Consider the following 20,777-nt stretch of genomic DNA (forward strand, 5'->3'; position numbering starts at 1 on the left):
AATTTTTTTTAAGTACCTGCACTTATGTAAGGTATGCCATACTTCAGACATTTTTATTATGCATATATGTTGTTTGCTATAATTCATATGCATGTAAAACGTACAATAAACTACATGTATTCATAAAGCAGACATTTTACACATTTGTTTTCAATGTTTGTTGTTTATTTTGTTGACCAAAATTTTCTAACTTTGTCGGAGGCCATTTTTAAGGAAAGCCTGCTGAGAAAAGCCCCACTAACAGTACAAAAAAACCACTTATTATAGAAACAATAATTCATACTCTGTAGACAATATATATGGAGTAAATGGGGTCCAGGAGTGGATATGATTTATTTGTACCATAGGAGGCTGTGCAAGTTATCTCATGAGTGACAAAACCACTAATTAGATATTAAGTTCAGAGCTGCCTCTGCTAGGATAAATAAAAGAATGACACCCATCCTGGATGCCACATGCACCTTTTAACCATCTTGATTCCATTTTGGGTAGCATTTTATTAGTTTGTTAGTTTTAATATTTGCAAGAACGTATTATTCCAGTTATTAAAAAAAATAAAGTATCAAATTTGTAATTTTATTTCTTGATTTCTTTCCAGAAAAAAAGTTCTTAGTAAATGAATCATCTTTTATTTTGTAGCTATTTGGAAGATGATCAACATTTGCATGAATACTTACTTGACAGCTGTTTTTATTTTCAGGTCATTCATAAATTTGTCACTTAATTAATTGATGAAATAATTAATGAATTTACCACTGCTCTCTTTATCCAGTTTAGGATCACCAGGGAGCAAGATCTCACCCCAGCATTCAGAGGGAACAAGGCTGGAAAACTAATCCTGATGAAGATGTACGTGCTTTACAGGATACACATATATGCACACCCACCCCCCACACATCCCCACACACAGATTTACACTGAATCAGTCATGGCACATATACTTACGGTAAAATTTAAAGGAGCACCTCTTCCAGTACATGCATCCTTTTGGATGTAGGAGGAAACAGGAACAGCAAAAACCCACACAGTGAAAGGGAGAACTTGCAGAATCCATAAATAATGCCCCCCAGGAACTTAAAAGGAAAACCAAACACTATAAGGCAGTAATATTAACTACAGCACCTCTGCATTAGTTTAAATATAGGGGGATTTGACTTTTTCCATATCTTTTCCCAGCTACAGAAAAAATGTAGATATATCTATAAAATGATCTCCATTGCTATCACGTTTTGTTTTAAAGCAACTTACATTAATCAGATATGAACTGTAAAGAACAATGACAAATCTCTATTTATTCAAAAAAGTAGTAGTGTTAGTTATTACTAATTTTGTAGAGGTATGCATGCTCGCCCACTCTCAGCATGGCTTTAGGCCATTCCACAGTACCACCACGGCTCTTCTATCTTTCTCTAATGTCATCAATCATCATCATAACAACAACAAACTATCTTCAGCCCTCTTCCTAGATCTCTCAAAAGCTTTCAATATGGGCAACCATCAGCTACTGCTCAATACCCTACAAACCATCAGTTTAGACCAACATGCAATACAATCGTTTCCCTCCTACCTAAATGGTACACAGCAGGCTGTCTTATGGCAGAGCAAGCTGTCATCCCAACTTCCTCTAACCCTAGGTGTCCCACAAGGGTCCATACTAGGTCCCCTTCTTTTCTCTATCTTTATCAGTGTTCTGCACACCACCATCCCAGGAGCCACCTGCATCCAATATGCAGATGACTCAACGCTAATATGCTCCGCCTCCTCTCCTACACAACTTCTAACCCTCACCAAGACCACTTTCAGCACAGTAGAAACATGGCTAGCTAATCGCCGCCTGCTTCTAAATCCTAACACAACCACGCTACTACTTTTCTACCCTAACCATAGAACTTCTCCTCCTTTCTTCAACATCAGCTCTAGCAAGGACACCATTACCTCCCCTGATGACCATACAAAGTTTCTTGGCATAATAATGGGCAACAACCTTTAATTTGATACACGTCAATCACACTATTAAGTCCGTCAACAAAAAACTTGGCTCCCTGTACAGAGCCAAACCTTTCCTCACCCCCCCTAGCTAAGGTAGCTATTGCAAGATCACACCTCCTCTCTACCCTTATGTATGCCTCCCCTGTACTCACCAACCCATCCAAAACCGATCTCAACAAATTACCAGGATGTTACAATCATATAGCCAGATTCGCTACTGGCATGGCTTTTAGGACCCACCTTTTTCAGAACCTCAAAGCACTGGGATGGCTAGAGTATCCTACCCTTCTACAGTTCAGCCAGCTTATAGTAGTACACAAAATTCTCCATCAACCTGATAACACCCCTGCCCTCAAAAATATTCTAACCCCTCATAGTGCCCCCAGGCCATTATCCTCAGCTGATAAACTGATGATACTGACCCAAAAATCCAACAACTTTGCAGGCGATGCTATATTTGCCAACTCAACCAGTAAATACTGGAATCTACTCCCTGCTACCGTTACCAAGGAAACCTCGCTACCCCTATTTAAAAGACAACTCAAATATTACTAAACATCTCATTGGCTGTGCTCTTGTTCTAAACCTAACAACTTCACTAATACATGTCTTGCTACCCAACCTGCTGTTTAGCCAAGTATCTATGCCTCATAGCATTTGAATGTCTAAGCATTGTGAATTATGAGATCTGATTGTATTCTATGTTCACATTTTCTGATACGTCACTGCCAATCCAATGCAAGTCTGCACATTGTGTATATTGATATCTGCCTGTATTCTTTGTCTATATTTTTCTAAACGTGTCTGCTTGACTTTATCACTCAGTGATGTATGTACTGTCTCTTTTTTGGTATGTGGAGCTTTTCTCCCCGGGCCTCCACTGAAAATGGACATATATTCAGTCGGACTATCCTGGTCAACAAATGTAAAATAAAATAAAATAAATGAAAATTTATAGAGGTATGCATGCAGGACCTTTTACAGCTGCAGTAATATCTTATTTCATTTTAAAGTTATTAACATTTTTTTGTTAAAAATGAAAACATCTCCCTTTTTTGTAAACATGTTTTTATATAAAAAGCATCTATAATATAAAATCACTTAGTAAACTGCTTTGTGCTGAATAATATTTAAAATATATAATTGTTGCATTAGTTTTTTTCTATCTGACTTTAAAAATAATGATTAGTGCTGTTAATGTGAACAAGGTAAACATCATTGTTCTAACTGCAAAAACTAAAATAGGTTCTCGGAAGCTGATGCTGCTGTTAATGTGTTAATAATTTACAGTAACTTCTTCACTATTCAGAAATGTGAGGTACAACCCTTCATAAAATGACATTTATTTTAAAATATATCTGCATGTTTTTTGCCTTGCTATGTTAAGCATGGTGACAGTCATGGAGTCAGGGGTTCATATTTGTTTGTGTAGCACTATCCCTGGCCACTCACTTCTTTCGGCATGTTATGTGCATTCAGAAATGCTGCTGAGTAACAGCTTTGATGGCTATCAAAACTAAAGAACTCAGAATTTATCCTAAGCCATTAGTCAATCATCTGGGGAGAAAAGTTTTATTACTGACTGATACTCTACCAATGGACTGTGTCTCTCTCTAATAACCATATAACTAAACTAGTTATCTTTGCTTCATGAATGCATTGATATTCACTGTTGTCAGGCTGAATGGAAATATTGCATATAGTTATTTAATTTGAATTTAGAATATAATGTATGTGATTTAACATGGCAATTGTTTGGAAACAGAAATCATTTGGGTAAGATAAAACGCTGCTGAGTTAAAACACTAACAGTCCTCTCTCCATCTAGTCACTTCCTTCGAACATATCGAGTGCGTGCAGAAATGGCTACACGTCATGCTGCTGCGATATATTATCATATCATATCATTTGTGTACGGGGTTGACTTGATGACTGACGACTGTCTTGCTCTCCTGTGGAACACATACTAATCTGGCAATGGTCACAAACACTTCCAAGACTCCACAGGAAAGCTGGGAAAAAAACATGGCTGGTTTTGAAATCCGTATTTTTTCTCAACTGATCTCTGATTTCACAACTGTATTTAATTAAAACTTGGTTTCCAGTTTATCTTTGGGGGAACATTTTTTTTTGCATTGTTATCTGAGAAGTGAATGCATGTCTTGTTTGGCTAATATGGCCTTTAGTAATAATGAGAAACATGAAATGTGAGATCATCATGTGATTGGTGCATTATCTACCTTTCAGGGTCATCTGCCTGCATTTGGTACAAGCTCAGTACCCTGTGTTATCAGTACTGGAAGGGTCCCTTTTTTGAAATGGAACACAGGAAGCTAAGTAACAAGACCCACATCAGCCTAATAAAATTAAAGCCTGGAAATGGGGTCTATATTATAAGCTCAATGGCTAAAACAGCGAACACCTTTACCTCGACACAGCTTAACCGAAAGCAGGAAATCTCGAATGTCCAGAAGAGTGATTTTTTTTCCCCATGGAAAAAAAATCGCTGGGCCAAAAAAAAAAAAAACTGATAAAATAAAGTGGGGGGCTTTACCCCCCCCCCACTTAAATATACCATCCTCAAGATCGTACTACAGTGGAGGAAACGGCAAATTCTAGGCAATGGCCCCTGGGAAACAAAATCACTGTTCTGGCCATTTGAGATTTCCTGCTTTCATTAAGCTGTGTTGAGGTAAGGGTGTTCACTGTTTTTAGCCATTGATCTTATAATATAGACCTTGGAAGTTTACAATACAGCAGAATCAGTTGCAGCATACTTCTTAACTGTCCAGAATTTTGCTTCATATTTTTGGTATGCTCTTCCAAAAATAGCTGTTTTTTTCTGGCAAATCATTGAGGGTCACTAAATAAAGGCAGACATTTGAATTTCAGACTTCATATCCTTCAGAAGACACCATGTAATGTAAAACCTATTATGTCAACTTTGTACTTTTTTAAGAGCAATATTTAAAATTTGCCCCTATTTTTGGGCCTTTGTCCAGAATTCTTACACTAAAAATTTGAGAGGTGTGCAGTGTTTGCAGTACATGTGGCCTGTAGAGCACTTTCAATTATTGTGAATTTATGTTTTAAAATATCACAGTGAAGCAAGTAAAAGCACTTTCTAGCTATAGTACAGAGGAGATTTGCTAAAATAAATGACATATATTATATCTGCGACACTGAAAGGCATAATTTCTGACTAGCTTCCCTTAGGTTATATGTTGTGGAAATATATGCTGCACTTTGTAAGGGGAGCAGGGGGGGGGAGGCATCATTTCATTGAATGACAATTTCTTTGAATGGCAACTCAGTTTGTGTGAATGACTGAAAACTCACTTAGCTAAATGAACATTTGATTGAAAGTCCATCTCACTGAATGTGGCATAACTAGACCCAGATGTGTAAAACAGAAGTAGAATATGGTGAAATATGTGAAGAAGCTTTATCTGGTGACTGGTATTACCTATATATGCTCCTGATGTTGTTTTTTTGTGCATTAACAGTGATTTCTTGCATGTGGTATTTGCATGTTTCTACACAGTTGAGCAAAGGGGCTTACTCCCCTGGCAAAAAAAAAAAAAATTTTTTTAAACATTTTGTTGGGTTGGATTATTTTGACTGTATGATATTTCTATTATTTGGAATTCGAATAAAAGGTCTTCCGAAAAATGGGCTTTCATATTTTAAAATTCAGTTATTTGGGTTGGACGAAACTAGCATTCAGTCAAGTGTCATATATATTTATAGCTGTAATCCAGAAGAGCAAATATTCATATAAGATCTGTGTGTGAGTGTGTGTGTGTGTGTGTGTGTGTGTGTGTGTGTGTGTGTGTGTGTGTGTGTGTGTGTATAAAATCGTCTCAGGAATTACTGAATACTCAAAAGAGCAAATCCAAAAGTACAATCATTTTAGAGCTAATCTAACATGATCAAAAAATGTGCAAACTAAAAGTAATATTTTTGTAGTGTCTATATTACAACAGTGAAAAATCTCTTGAATGGACGGCATTTCATTGGAAACACCATTCATCGAATTCTGCTGTTGTCGGGGACTGCGCCCCCATCCTGCTAATTATATATACCAACTCCAAGATTGCACTACAGTGAGGAAAGGCCAAATTTTCCAATCTTCACTGTACCATGATCTCACTATGAACAGTTTGATGAATGTCATATTTAATGTAAACACACTGAAAATGCCATTCGATGAACTGAATTTTTGATGATCTAACAGGGACTTGTTTTTGCAGGGGGCAGTCCCCCTGCAACCCCCACCTATGCTAATTATATATACCAGCTCCAAGATAGCACAACAGTGAGGTAAAGGCAAATCCCCTTACTCTGCTGCCCATTGCACCATGATCTCATATGAAAAACTACTGGCAACACTGCCATTGAAAAGAGCATTTGGTCATATGAGCATTAGCTTTTTTTACATCAGTAAAATGCATTCACTAGTAAGAATTTTTGCTATTCTGGATTATAACCATATAGCTATATTTGTATATCTATATAAAAACATACACGCACACGCACACGCACATGCACACGCACACATACATATGCTCATTTTAAGTGTGATCTTGTATGAATGTTTGCTCTTCTGGATTACAACTGCACATATGTAGATATAAATATAGATATACATATAGGTATAGATATACAGTAGATACACACATATACAGATACATATACTCATTTTAAGAGTGATGGTCTTTTATACCATGCAGTTGTAACTTGTCTACAGATATAGACTTAAATAATTTGACTTGGTCACTACAACAACTCAGCAGCATTCAGCATATGCATAAATTTCTCACGATGCCTCATCTATGCATATCCCTGATCAACAGTAATCCACAAACTGAATCTTTTACTATGGTGTGTGAGGAGTGGGTTTCTTTAACCCTTACCTCCTTCCCAAATGGCTGGGTAATTGAGGAATTATTTCCTTCTGCCACCCTTACAAGCAGTGTTACAAAAGCCATAAGTTGCAGAAAATGTGAATTCCTGCTACACTTTCTGCAGTTACTCTCTTACACTACTGGTTATTAGACATCATTAAACACATTAGACAGTAGTTGTGTTGGTGGTGATGGGTATCATTCGTTAACTTTACGCCCTTATGGGAAATTGATGTTTCCTGGCTATAACAAAAAAGGACATGGACAACTATGCCCTGTCAAAGGATGCTTTTTAAATGACAGTTTCAGTGCTGTTCTATAATAGGTACAGAATCATATGCATAGATGAATAGCACTTTCTCTAGCCAGTTCACTCACCAAACAATGATAATTATTTTAATCTGTCTCTCTCCCAGTGTACTGAGCACATAGTACCCATGACGATTACTGCTGCAAGAGTGGATGGGAAATAGGAAATACACCCTTCTGTGGCTCTGATTGACAGGGGCACAAGAAATTAACTTTCTTGGGTGGCGTAAGCCAGGGAACCTTGCTGGCTAGGCTTACTTAGGCCCTTGGGCCGATAGCCTAATACATACCTATGAACCTATGACCCTATGACAATCTCACTGCCAAGGAAATGTCTACAGCTGAATTTTGCTACAGTTCTATACCTTCAGTTAAAACCAATGTAAGACAGTTTCCAAGAATTAAATTAAACTGTTGAAATATCTTGTTTTCCTTTACTTTTGCATCAGTGCGTTCTGTACTGTAGTGTTGAATCTGCTGGAAGGAATGCCCACCCCCACCCACAGGCTTAAGTTGAAGCTAAATTAAAACTTTAGCATACTTTACTTAAGCAGTACAAGATTTCCCTAGAGAAGGAAAATAAAGTCCATAACAATAACATTAAATGTTTTGACTCACCTCAAGTAGTGTGACTTCAAAGACCTTGTCTTTGTGCCCCTAAACATTCTACCTCATTATTTGCTTTTGATGGAAAATTACAGGGGGGGGGGTAACTGCATTCCATTGAAGTACCTGATTGGTTGAGCCTGTTATGCTCAGACTCAGTCTGCTACCCTACCCCCAATTCCAACCCACCCCCACAGCATCTACACTTATCCTAAGCTAATCTCCACCTACTATATTACCACCAATCATAAAAGTGCTTACAGTCTATTATTTTGCTTTTCCTTCATACACCTGCTAACCACTTCCTAACCTTTTTCTTATGTTTAGCTGGATTCCTTCTACATTGTAACTCAACAACCCACCCACTTCACCTGACCCACAAACAATCAAACCCTATCTAGCCTTCTGTCAGTATCCTGTTTACAGTTTCACTAACTGAACACTCACACAGTAATTACCACGCTATTCAAAATACTACAGTTCACTTATTTCCCCTTTCTTGCATACATAGCCAATTACCATAAACCTCTCAAAATCAGTGATATGCCCAATGATCAGTTCATCGGTCTTAATGGCAATTACTCCCATGTTTCATTCTGTATAGCCCACAACCTTTGCAACCTATCTCACATCCATCTTTTCAAACAAACGTATATAAAAGTAAGTAATCCATCTCACAAATTACTCACAAATAACAAATTTAAAACCAAGTGGCATTGTTTATTCCAGCTTTCCTTAGCAGCCAGCTGCTATTCAATGACATTCAGAATCAGAGTCAGAATCAGAATCAAAAATATTTTATTGACCTCTCAGGAAACTGCTTATGTTACAACTGCACAGATAAACATAGACACAAACATAGAACACATATGTTACATAATTAGATGTGACAAATGTTATACTCACTAATGTTAGCCCGCATACATAACAGTAATGCCTGACAATGGTACACTGTTGACCATAGCCAATGTATTTGATGAGTTTGCGACCCCTAACTGGGAAAAAGCCGAATGAAGAAGAAGAAGAAGATACCACATATAGTAGTGACATGAAAGGGGGAGCCTTTCATGTTAATTACCACTCACACTAGGATATGATGTTGCACATTACAATACTTTAACTAAGGTATACCATATTGCACAAACGATAATTACATTGATGATTAATATTGCACTGAAAAAAGAGAGATAAAAGAGGGATAAAAAGGATGGGAAAAACAAAACAACAACATGGGTAAGAGTTTAACATTGCACTATGTGGTCTCCTTCAGTAGGGGTGGTGCTAAAATGGTAGGGGTGTTATAGAGTCTCATAGCTGTGGGCAAGAAGGATTTCCTGTGATATTCAGTGGAGCACTTGATGCTCATCAGTCTCCTGCTAAAAAAACTTCTCTGTCCGGCCATCACTCTGTTGAATGGATGGTCAATATTTTCCATGATGGACTTTAGTCCTGCTGACATTCTTCTCTCAGCCACATTTTCAAGGGTGTGCAGCTCTTCCCCAACTACTGAGCTAGCTTTCCTTACCAATTTATTGAGTCTGTTTGCCTCAGACTTGTTTATGCTACTACTCTAGCATGTGACTGCGAAGAAGATAGCGTTGGCCACTACAGTCTCATAGAACAACCGCAGCATAGTGTTGTCCAACCGAACACAGGTCCAAACACAGCAGGTCTCTGCTATAATGGTCACACACACATCACTTGTTCAATTTAGGTAGAATAAGTCTAAAATTCATAAATAGTAACCTTAGAAGCATCTGTAACAAAGTAATTGAAGTGCATGCTTCCATATCCTATTACATCCCTGACATCCTTGATATCACAGAAACATGGCTAAAACCTGAAGTCAAAGACATTTAAATCCACCCTCCAGGACATAGTATCCTTCACACAGACTCTGCATCCAAAAAAGCAGGTGGAGTAGCTATTATATACCCAATACACCTGAACATGTCACTGTGACGTTCCCACTCTGAGTCAGTAATCTAGGAGCCTTAATCCTCACCACTGACACTGGAGAGGGATGTTCACTTGGAATACAAATGGATACACTCAGTATTTCCAGATGAAGGCCTCTCTGCATCAAGCACAATTTTCCTTAAGAGCACAAAGGGAACACACTCAGCCTGTGGTCTGGATTTCTCTATCTGTCTCCCTCCAGGTCCCCAGTAAGACTCCCCACTAGTGTGACTGTAGAGTTAAGTCCTCAGCCAAGTGCCCAGGCCAAGTCCTCCACCACTGTCTCTGTGAAACCAGTGCTTCATGTCCCTGCTACAAGTAGCTGATACACACACCCTTTGAAATTTGATTTGCACACACACACACACACACACACACACACACACACACACACACACACACACACACACACACACACACACACACACACACACACACCTAGAAAAGGCTGGCACAAGTTTACTAGCTATGCCCCCTTCTGCCCAGACTATAAGGTAGTTATTACTGCCACCAGCCAGTTACTATAAGGCTCTTAAAAGGGTATTCAATTATACTTGAGTAAAATTAATATTAACACAAATGGTAATGTTGACCAAACAGCCAGGCTTTCAAGAGTGGCTAGAGTTATCACCAAACAAATACGTGCAGATGCCCTCAAAGCTTACATATTTTCTAAAAAGGATCAGTCACAATGAGAAGTTTAAATATATGTAATAAGAGATAAAATAATGCACAAATACTAAATATATATTTACAGTAAACACCAGAGTTTCATTCACAGGAAATATTGAAAATAATACAGCTGGAAAGATTCCCACAGTTACAGAAGAACAATACTTTTAATCTCATTATAGTTATCTGACTAATCTAAAGAGAATTACTGTTCCTACTTACTGAATAGAGCAAGGCAAGATAATGTGGGTGAGTGGTCCTTGTTGTCAGATCCAAGAAAGAATGCAGAATGCTCCTGAGACTTCAGTCTCCTCTAATATTAAAACATTATTTCTGTACAGAATGGTATCACATACATCTAGACATCTGACTTCTGTTTCTGGCACAATCCCCCATCACTAGAAGCTGACAAGATTTCAGCACCTACATGTTACCATACACACACAGATAGAGCATTGCTCAGATCTGCAGCTGCTCTTAAAAGTCATAAAACCACTATAACACATCTGCTCCTCCTACTGAGCTACTAGCTATTCTCTAACAAAGGGATTGCATTGCTGGCTCCATTCAAAACTGTGGGATAACATCTTTATGGCTTAACACATAAAGTAATTTAATTTCAAGAATATTTTTCAAAGTTGTGTGGATTAACCTCTTCCCTTCCAGTATATACTGTTAAAACATAGACATTTAAGTCAATTATAATAATACATGTACACCGGTGGTGCAGCGGTAGCGCTGTCACCACACAGGAAGAGGTTCTCCCGTTCAATTCTCGGCTGGAGCGCCTTCTGTGTGGAGTCTGCATGTCTTCCCCATGGTCGAGTGGCATTCAAAAGACATGTGTGAATGGGCGCATCTTCATTGAAGGCTGGGCATCAAGCTGGCACCTCAGCACCATAAAAGTCTACTGCCAGTCATTAGCAGACCTGAGTTCCACTGTGGTGACCCCTAACCAGGAAAAGCCAAAGGAAGAACAACAATAATACATGTACATTTCTTTTCCTTTCAGCAGGGTACACTGTTGGTACATTTTAACACAAGCAAACCTCACAAATACATTTGCAGCACAAGCATCTGTACAAATCTGTTTGATATACAAATGGCATATAATTATTTACAAAATTCCAGCTAGCCATGATGACATATGTTACATATCCACTGCCATACTTCTCCGGGCTGGCAGTACCGCCTGTCATCACAGTCACTTTATCAGAAAAAACATCCCTATTCAGTAATGCAGAAATTCTTATTGCCTTATTTCATCTAAATGCTTATAAGGCTATATGTATAATAGCCTTATATATACCCCCAGGTAATAATACCAGCACAGCAGGGGATTTACTATCCTGTGTATCTACCAATATACCCCCAAAAAACATCAATGTCAGAGATCTTAACATAGTCTGGGCCCAAAATGTATCTTAAAGCCCCACTACAAGTACTAAACTTATATAGTTTCTCTCAGCTCATTAAGACACCAATAAGATATAACAAGCCTTCTTCTAAGGCCTCTTCTATAGACTAGACTCTCTCAACTAAACTCCATAATAACTATGGCACACTATCTGACAACCTAAGTGACCACCTGTCCATTTTGTGAACAGGCTTGTATGCAGTCCAGTAAAACATCAAGCATACACGAATGTGCATAACCTATCCAATTTGTAGACAGTTGCATCTTTACTCTCAAGCAATATATTTGGAATATGTTAAAAAATCTTCAGTTAGATGAAGTCACTCTCAAATCGAACAAAATCTTTATCGATATACTGAGTGAACATGTTCTCATTAGGAGAAAAATTAATTAAACTTAATCTAGCAAAATGGCTACCTAAAAACAGTCTGCAAAATGGTACCTAAAAACAGTCGGCAACAAATTGTGTTTAGAAAAAACACCTGGAAAGCATTGCACACCAATAAATCCCAGGAAAAACAAAACTTCTACACTGCAGATAGGTTAGAAACGAAACCAATCACAGTACAAGGCATGACAAGAAAAACTCCACTACTTTAATTTACAACACAAACATCAAAATAATCCTAAAAAAATGTTGGTCGTTGGGCCCACCATCTAGTAAACCGAGAGGCCAATGTCAACAACCCTCCCAAGAAGATACTTTATCAACAGTCACTAATAACTTCAACAAATAATTCCTTCAAATTGTAGCCTCACTTATCAAAGACAACCCCACAATCAAACCATCCTCCCACCAGCAAAACCACATGGAACTTCACTTCTCACTCAAACCTGTCCTTATCTCTGTCATAAGAAAATATCTCCTAAATCTGAAGCTCTGCTGCAGACAACCTTCCTCCTGAATTCCTAATAATTGCAGCTGAAGCTCTGTCATATCCAGTATTTATACTAATAAACAGAGCCATTCTAGAATGTCATGTCCCAGCCATTTGGGAAGGTATTTATACTTCTTATTCATAAAGGATGACCACCTGCTGGCTACTGCATGCTTCAGATCAATTGCTATTCTGTCACCATTATCTAAAATATTAGAAAAGTGTGTCCATTCCCAATTTTCTTTAGTACCTTACCTTAAACAATCTTCTCTCCCTCACATGACATGTTTTTGTCCCAGCCATAGCACCACTACTGCCCTACTTCACTTTGAAAATGCCGTTAATAAAAACATAAATACCAGAAACCTGGCATTGGCCTTATTCCTAGAGCTGTCCAACACATTCAGCACTATCTCTCACTATAAACTGTTACTAAAACGTTTCTCTTTAGGTCTCTCCCCCTCTTCCCTCGCCTGGTTTAACAGCAACCTAAGAGGTAGATTCCAAGCAGTCAAATGGAAGCAAGAACACTCATCATTACTACCTATTACTGTAGAGGTGTTTCAAGGTTCCATAGGTGAACTCTTCCAGTTTAACATATTTATAAATGATTTACACACTGCTTCCAAGCACGCCACTCTTGAACAATATGCAGATGACTCTGTACTCATGCACAGTAACAAACAAAGAGGCCAGCACCAAAGTGTTGAAGCATAAAATATTTTAATAGTTACATAGCATCATACTGGTTTCGGCACATTTGCCTTCATCAGTGAATAAACATGCTATGACACAAACATACATATATAGTATTTAAAAATCACTTCCTGTTAAATCATTTCCTTCAGTGTCATTATTAAACACAATTAGTATTTGTGAAAACAAATTATATTAATAAGTGATCATTTAGCCCCGGTGGAAAAAGACCTCCTAATTTGATAATCCAGTATTTTTCTTTAGTATTCAAAATAGAATTGTTTTGGGGCGAGGTTGGCATAATGGTTAAGGTGTTTACCTTGCAGACACAATGTGCAGGGTTTGATTCTCACTTGGGGTAATTGGCTAGGCTTAAAATGGCCCACATGGGCAGTTAGCCTAGTACTGAACTATGAACTATAAACTATAAGAGTGCCAGCCTAGTTTGTTAGATGTATCTCCTGGATCTTATCTATCACAGTAAAATGAAACTGGGCAGTGGTGTGTATAGTATTGCGTCAATATAAGGCATTAGTTAGTCGTTTAGTACGGATGTCACTATAATGTTCAGACATCCGAATACGTAGAGGTCTGGATGTTTGTCCAACATAAAAAGCTGAGCAGGTGCATGTGGCTTAATATACAACCCAGTCAGAACCACAATTCCCAAAACATTGTATGTCATAAATTTGTCCCGAATTCTTACTTGTAAATTGTTTGGATTTATATACGTGTTTGCAAAAGGTGCAGTAGCCACAAGAAAATGAGCCCAAAAGTTTGTCTCCTGTGATAATCAGCTGATGTTGCATTAGCTGTCCACTGCCTTGCTTTTTGTAGTGTGCAAAGTATGATCACAATGTTTTACCTCTACGATACGAGAATTGACACTGGTTCCACAATGTTTGATTCAACTCTTCATTTGCCATTAAGATATTCCAATGTTTAGACACAACTTCCCTAATAATATTACTATTACGACCATACGTCGTAATAAATCTAATCGGTTCTGGTTCCTCCACATGAGTTCTGTCTTTATATATAAGTAACTGGGTCCTATCTTGAGCAGATGCCCATCGACTAGCAGATTGTATATCTTGTTGTCGATAGCCCTTCACCTGAAACCTGTGTATCATGCCTTGCTGAGAAACTGCAAATTCTTCCTGATTGGAACATATTCTTTTAATGCGCAGGAACTGAGACTTAGTTATATTATGTATGGTATGGTATGGGTGCAGACTAGTGACATGTAACAAATTGTTATATTGGGGGTATTTCCTGAAAACCTTGGTAGCACTAGAACCATCCTGTTGTTTAATAACTGTGACATCCAAAAAATTAATACAATGCATGTCACAATTCAATGTGAATTCAATACCCCATTTATTTTCATTTAGATACTGAACAAATTCGGCCAGATATTACTGGTGTGCTGTAAATGAAGTGAATAAAATAAATGGCAAAATTTTTGATACAAAAGGTAAATATACATGTATGAGCAAAGGTGTTGTGTATATCATATTCTGTGATTGTAACAAATATTATATTGGAGAAACAAAAAGAATGCTGGCAGATAGGATAAAAGAACATATTAGAGATGTTAAAAATAATAAAAGTACTAGTCCTATTGCTGAGCATTTTAACTCAGTACACCATGGAAATATTGAGAATATAAAAGTATCTGTTCTGGAACATGTTCCATTATATTATAATGATGTTGATAGGCAAAAAAATATGTTAAGACAAAAGGAATGCATTTTGATTATGAAATTTGGGACTTTGCATCCACATGGAATGAACAGAGAATGTAACTGGCAATGTCTTGTTTAAGACTATGACTTTAAATATATTCAAGTTATGTGATTTGATAGTTTAATTATGTAATTGATTGATTACTTGTTTTTTGTATATATTGCAAGTGTTTTATGAGTTTTACTGTTTTACTCTGTAAAGGCTGTTGGCCGAGGCGCTAGAGAAGGAACTGTTCAACGAAATAAATTTTATTGGAAGGTAGAGCTGGGACTCACTGATAGTCTTTGTTGTTTATATATATACCTCTTGCTTGCTGTTGTTTTAATATGACAAGTGAGTCCATGTGCTCCTTTCCTAGAATATTCAGAGAGACTGGTATGGAGATGTTTAATCGGAATGGAGAAAATAGCAACCGTTCCAGTAATTTACCTAATGACACTGGCACAACAATGATAAAGAATGTAGTACCAGAAGCCACAGGAGATTCAGGCTTTGGTATTATAAAGAAATGGGAAAATTCCAGGAAGAGAACTACTACCAATCCTTTTGCTATGGTAGGCAAAAAGAACATTATTTCAGATAATCCAGATGTACAGGATTTATGTTCTAAACTTGAAAGATTGATTTTTAAAGAAACATCTACTTTCTACAATATTGGCAGTCTTGAAAGATATATTGAACTAGATATAACACCTAGAGGGTTAAGGTCTATTAAGAATCCATCAACACCATTTGACCTTACTAATGAAGTAGAAGTTAAATTTCATGAACGATGGATAGCAGCTGCACATCGGTGCAGTTTAGAATGGGTGTCAATTTTAATTGAAAGAGACAATATGAAAAAACAAACTTGTAGTTGAAACCAAACAAGTTTGTGAACAACTGGTAAATATTACATCAAACTCTACATTAGAGAATTTTCTCTCAGGCATTAACACCAAATTAAATAGTTATGAAAAAGATCTGGTAGAAAGAAAAAAATCTAAATTAACTAGAGACATTAGAGACTATGACCACAAGAGGGCGTTTGTATTTCCTAGCTATCAAAGAAACAGGAGAAAGAGTGTCTCTTTTCAAAAAGGAAATCCTGCTTTAGAAAAATATGCCAGTAAGAACTTCCTGTCTGGTGAAAGTGGAGCGTCTTCATGGGAAGAAGATGACAGAGAAACTTTTCCTAGACTGCCAGTTGCAGCAAACCCAGAAGCATTTCATAAAACCTACTCAGAATCGAATGGACATTACAGCAATACCAGGAAAAGGGGCTGGAACAATCCAGAACGCCAGAGAGACTCGGGCGATGGACAACATAAGAAAGGTAGATGGACATAACTTACATAGTAATTATGTTGTTAACTTGTCCAGTTATAAACTAGACCAGATAGAAATGTCTGTTTTAGAGAAGGGTTTAAAATTTGTCCCCACATGCTTACCCAAAAAGTATGAGGTTAAAACTGAATTGTTCCAACTATGCCGAAAAATGCATTTAAAGGAACATTTTTTTAGATTAAATAAAGCAACTGAGTTAGATACTAACTGTGATGTTTTACTTTCATTAGATAGTGAAACAGAAAGTGAAGAAAGTTTTTATTCATGTGTATCAGGTAGTGAAGATGAAAATAATGCTTATGACTTATTAAATACACATATGCTTAAAGATAATAACTATTTTTTACCTCCATGTAAAAATTCTAATATAGTACGCTTTGAATCTTTACTGAATACAATGTTAGAAAAGGAAATAGAGAGCTTTATGAATAAAAAGCATACTTATAATCTAACAAAATTGGAATGGGAAAAGCTGCAACAACTGAGTAAAAACTGCAATATAGTCTTTAAACAAGCAGACAAAGGGGGAAAATTAGTTATATTAAATTCTCAAGATTATTATAGTATGTGTATGCAACATCTAGATAACAACAATGTATATTGTAAAACTAACATTAATCAGCTATGTCAAGCAGAAAAAGATTTTGAAAAATTATTACAGAAAGGTGTGAGATTACACTATCTAAGTCAAATGGATATAAATAGAAAAATAAATGTAAAAAATAGAAAAATTGCAAAATTCTTTTGCCTGCCTAAAATTCATAAAGATCTGAACCGACCACCTGGTCGGCCCATTGTGTCAGCTTTTGGATATTTTACTTACAATCTTTGCACCATGTTACATGAAATATTGATAAAGAAAGTTCTGTTGTTACCTTCTTATATACAAGATTCATATGACTTTCTAAGGAAAATAGAAGATATATATTGGGGTGAAAATATGTACTTTATTACGGTGGATGTAGAGAGTCTCTACACCAATATTTCCCATATTTTAGGCTTGGAAGCTATAAAATTCTTTTTGAATGATAGTCCTAAAACATATTATGTCATGGAACTGGTAGAATTCTGCTTGAAAAATAATTTTTTTGAATTTAATGGCACTGTTTATAGACAAGTTACAGGTACTGCTATGGGGGCAGCGTTTGCACCAGCCTATGCTAACCTGTTTATGGGGCTATTTGAAAATGAACACCTTTACAGGTTGCCTTTCTTTCAAAATAATGTTCTAAGGTATTTTAGATTTATTGATGACCTAATTTTCATTTGTCATGGGGATTGGGATACATCAGATAACTTCATTGATGAATTAAATAATAACAGATTTGGCATAAAATTTAGTGACATACAAAAAGGAAATCAGGTTAACTTTTGGATATTTAAACATTAGGGCAATAATGGCTCTCCCATATATACTAGTATTCATAGAAAATTTGATGAAATAAGCTGGAAAATGTGGGGAGATAGTTGCCACCCCCCCATACGTTGTCAGCCATCCCCTATGGGGAATTTTTGAGAATAAAAAGACTTAATTCTGATATTGATATGGCCTTTAGGGAGGCCTATAAAGTGGCTGAGATATTCAAAGCTAGAGGGTATAACCCAGATGATGTAGAAAATAGCTTGCATAAAGCCTTTAAACAGAGTAAGGGCACTATTAGACAAAATAACTATGGAAGTAGCAATAAATATGGGACTGAACAGGAGAGAATGTTTTTTGTTACAAAGTACACTAACTTCTCTATGATTGGTAATAAAATTATTATGGAATATTGGAATTTTATTAAAAAAGATATAACATCACTGAAAAATATAAAATTAATGACATCATATAGAAAGGGGAGAAATATACAGGACTTTCTGATACACAGCATTTATAAAAAGCCTTGTACTAATGAATTAAATGTTGTGAAGAATTTGGGAACATTCCCTTGTGGAAAATGTGCTATATGTAAACATGTTGTAAATGAAGTGAATAAAATAAATGGCAAAATTTTTGATACAAAAGGTAAATATACATGTATGAGCAAAGGTGTTGTGTATATCATATTCTGTGATTGTAACAAATATTATATTGGAGAAACAAAAAGAATGCTGGCAGATAGGATAAAAGAACATATTAGAGATGTTAAAAATAATAAAAGTACTAGTCCTATTGCTGAGCATTTTAACTCAGTACACCATGGAAATATTGAGAATATAAAAGTATCTGTTCTGGAACATGTTCCATTATATTATAATGATGTTGATAGGCAAAAAAATATGTTAAGACAAAAGGAATGCATTTTGATTATGAAATTTGGGACTTTGCATCCACATGGAATGAACAGAGAATGTAACTGGCAATGTCTTGTTTAAGACTATGACTTTAAATATATTCAAGTTATGTGATTTGATAGTTTAATTATGTAATTGATTGATTACTTGTTTTTTGTATATATTGCAAGTGTTTTATGAGTTTTACTGTTTTACTCTGTAAAGGCTGTTGGCCGAGGCGCTAGAGAAGGAACTGTTCAACGAAATAAATTTTATTGGAAGGTAGAGCTGGGACTCACTGATAGTCTTTGTTGTTTATATAAATACCAAAAACCTGGCATTGTCCTTATTCCTAGACCAGTCCAAAGCATTCAGCACTATCTCTCACTATAAACTGTTACTAAAACCTTCCTCTTTAGGTCTCTCCCCTCTTCCCTCTCCTGGTTTAACAGCTACCTAAGAGGTAGACTCCAAGCAGTCAAATGGAAGCAAGAACACTCATCATTACTACCTATTACTGTAGAGGTGTTTCAAGGTTCCATAGGTGAACTCTTCCAGTTTAACATATTTATAAATGATTTACACACTGCTTCCAAGCACGCCACTCTCGAACAATATGCAGATGACTCTGCACTCATGCACAGTAACAAACAAAGAGGCCAGCACCAAAGTGTTGAAGCATAAAATATTTTAATAGTTACATAGCATCATACTGGTTTCGGCACATTTGCCTTCATCAGTGAATAAACATGCTATGACACAAACATACATATATAGTATTTAAAAATCACTTCCTGTTAAATCATTTCCTTCAGTGTCATTATTAAACACAATTAGTATTTGTGAAAACAAATTATATTAATAAGTGATCATTTAGCCCCGGTGGAAAAAGACCTCCTAATTTGATAATCCAGTATTTTTCTTTAGTATTCAAAATAGAATTGTTTTGGGGCGAGGTTGGCATAATGGTTAAGGTGTTTACCTTGCAGACACAATGTGCAGGGTTTGATTCTCACTTGGGGTAATTGGCTAGGCTTAAAATGGCCCACATGGGCAGTTAGCCTAGTACTGAACTATGAACTATAAACTATAAGAGTGCCAGCCTAGTTTGTTAGATGTATCTCCCTGGATCTTATCTATCACAGTAAAATGAAACTGGGCAGTGGTGTGTATAGTATTGCGTCAATATAAGGCATTAGTTAGTTGTTTAGTACGGATGTCACTATAATGTTCAGACATCCGAATACGTAGAGGTCTGGATGTTTGTCCAACATAAAAAGCTGAGCAGGTGCATGTGGCTAAATATACAACCCAGTCAGAACCACAATTCCCAAAACATTGTATGTCATAAATTTGTCCCGAATTCTTACTTGTAAATTGTTTGGATTTATATACATGTTTGCAAAAGGTGCAGTAGCCACAAGAAAATGAGCCCAAAAGTTTGTCTCCTGTGATAATCAGTTGATGTTGCATTAGCTGTCCACTGCCTTGTTTTTTGTAGTGTGCAAAGTATGATCACAATGTTTTACCTCTACGATACGAGAATTGACACTGGTTCCACAATGTTTGATTCAACTCTTCATTTGCCATTAAGATATTCCAATGTTTAGACACAACTTCCCTAATAATATTACTATTACGACCATACGTCGTAATAAATCTAATCGGTTCTGGTTCCTCCACATGAGTTCTGTCTTTATATATAAGTAACTGGGTCCTATCTTGAGCAGATGCCCATCGACTAGCAGATTGTATATCTTGTTGTCGATAGCCCTTCACCTGAAACCTGTGTATCATGCCTTGCTGAGAAACTGCAAATTCTTCCTGATTGGAACATATTCTTTTAATGCGCAGGAACTGAGACTTAGTTATATTATGTATGGTATGGTATGGGTGCAGACTAGTGACATGTAACAAATTGTTATATTGGGGGTATTTCCTGAAAACCTTGGTAGCACTAGAACCATCCTGTTGTTTAATAACTGTGACATCCAAAAAATTAATACAATGCAT

The sequence above is a fragment of the Protopterus annectens genome, chromosome 10.part0 (assembly GCF_019279795.1).
Source record: "Protopterus annectens isolate FY-2018-M chromosome 10.part0, PAN1.0, whole genome shotgun sequence".
Classification (NCBI taxonomy): domain Eukaryota; kingdom Metazoa; phylum Chordata; order Ceratodontiformes; family Protopteridae; genus Protopterus; species Protopterus annectens.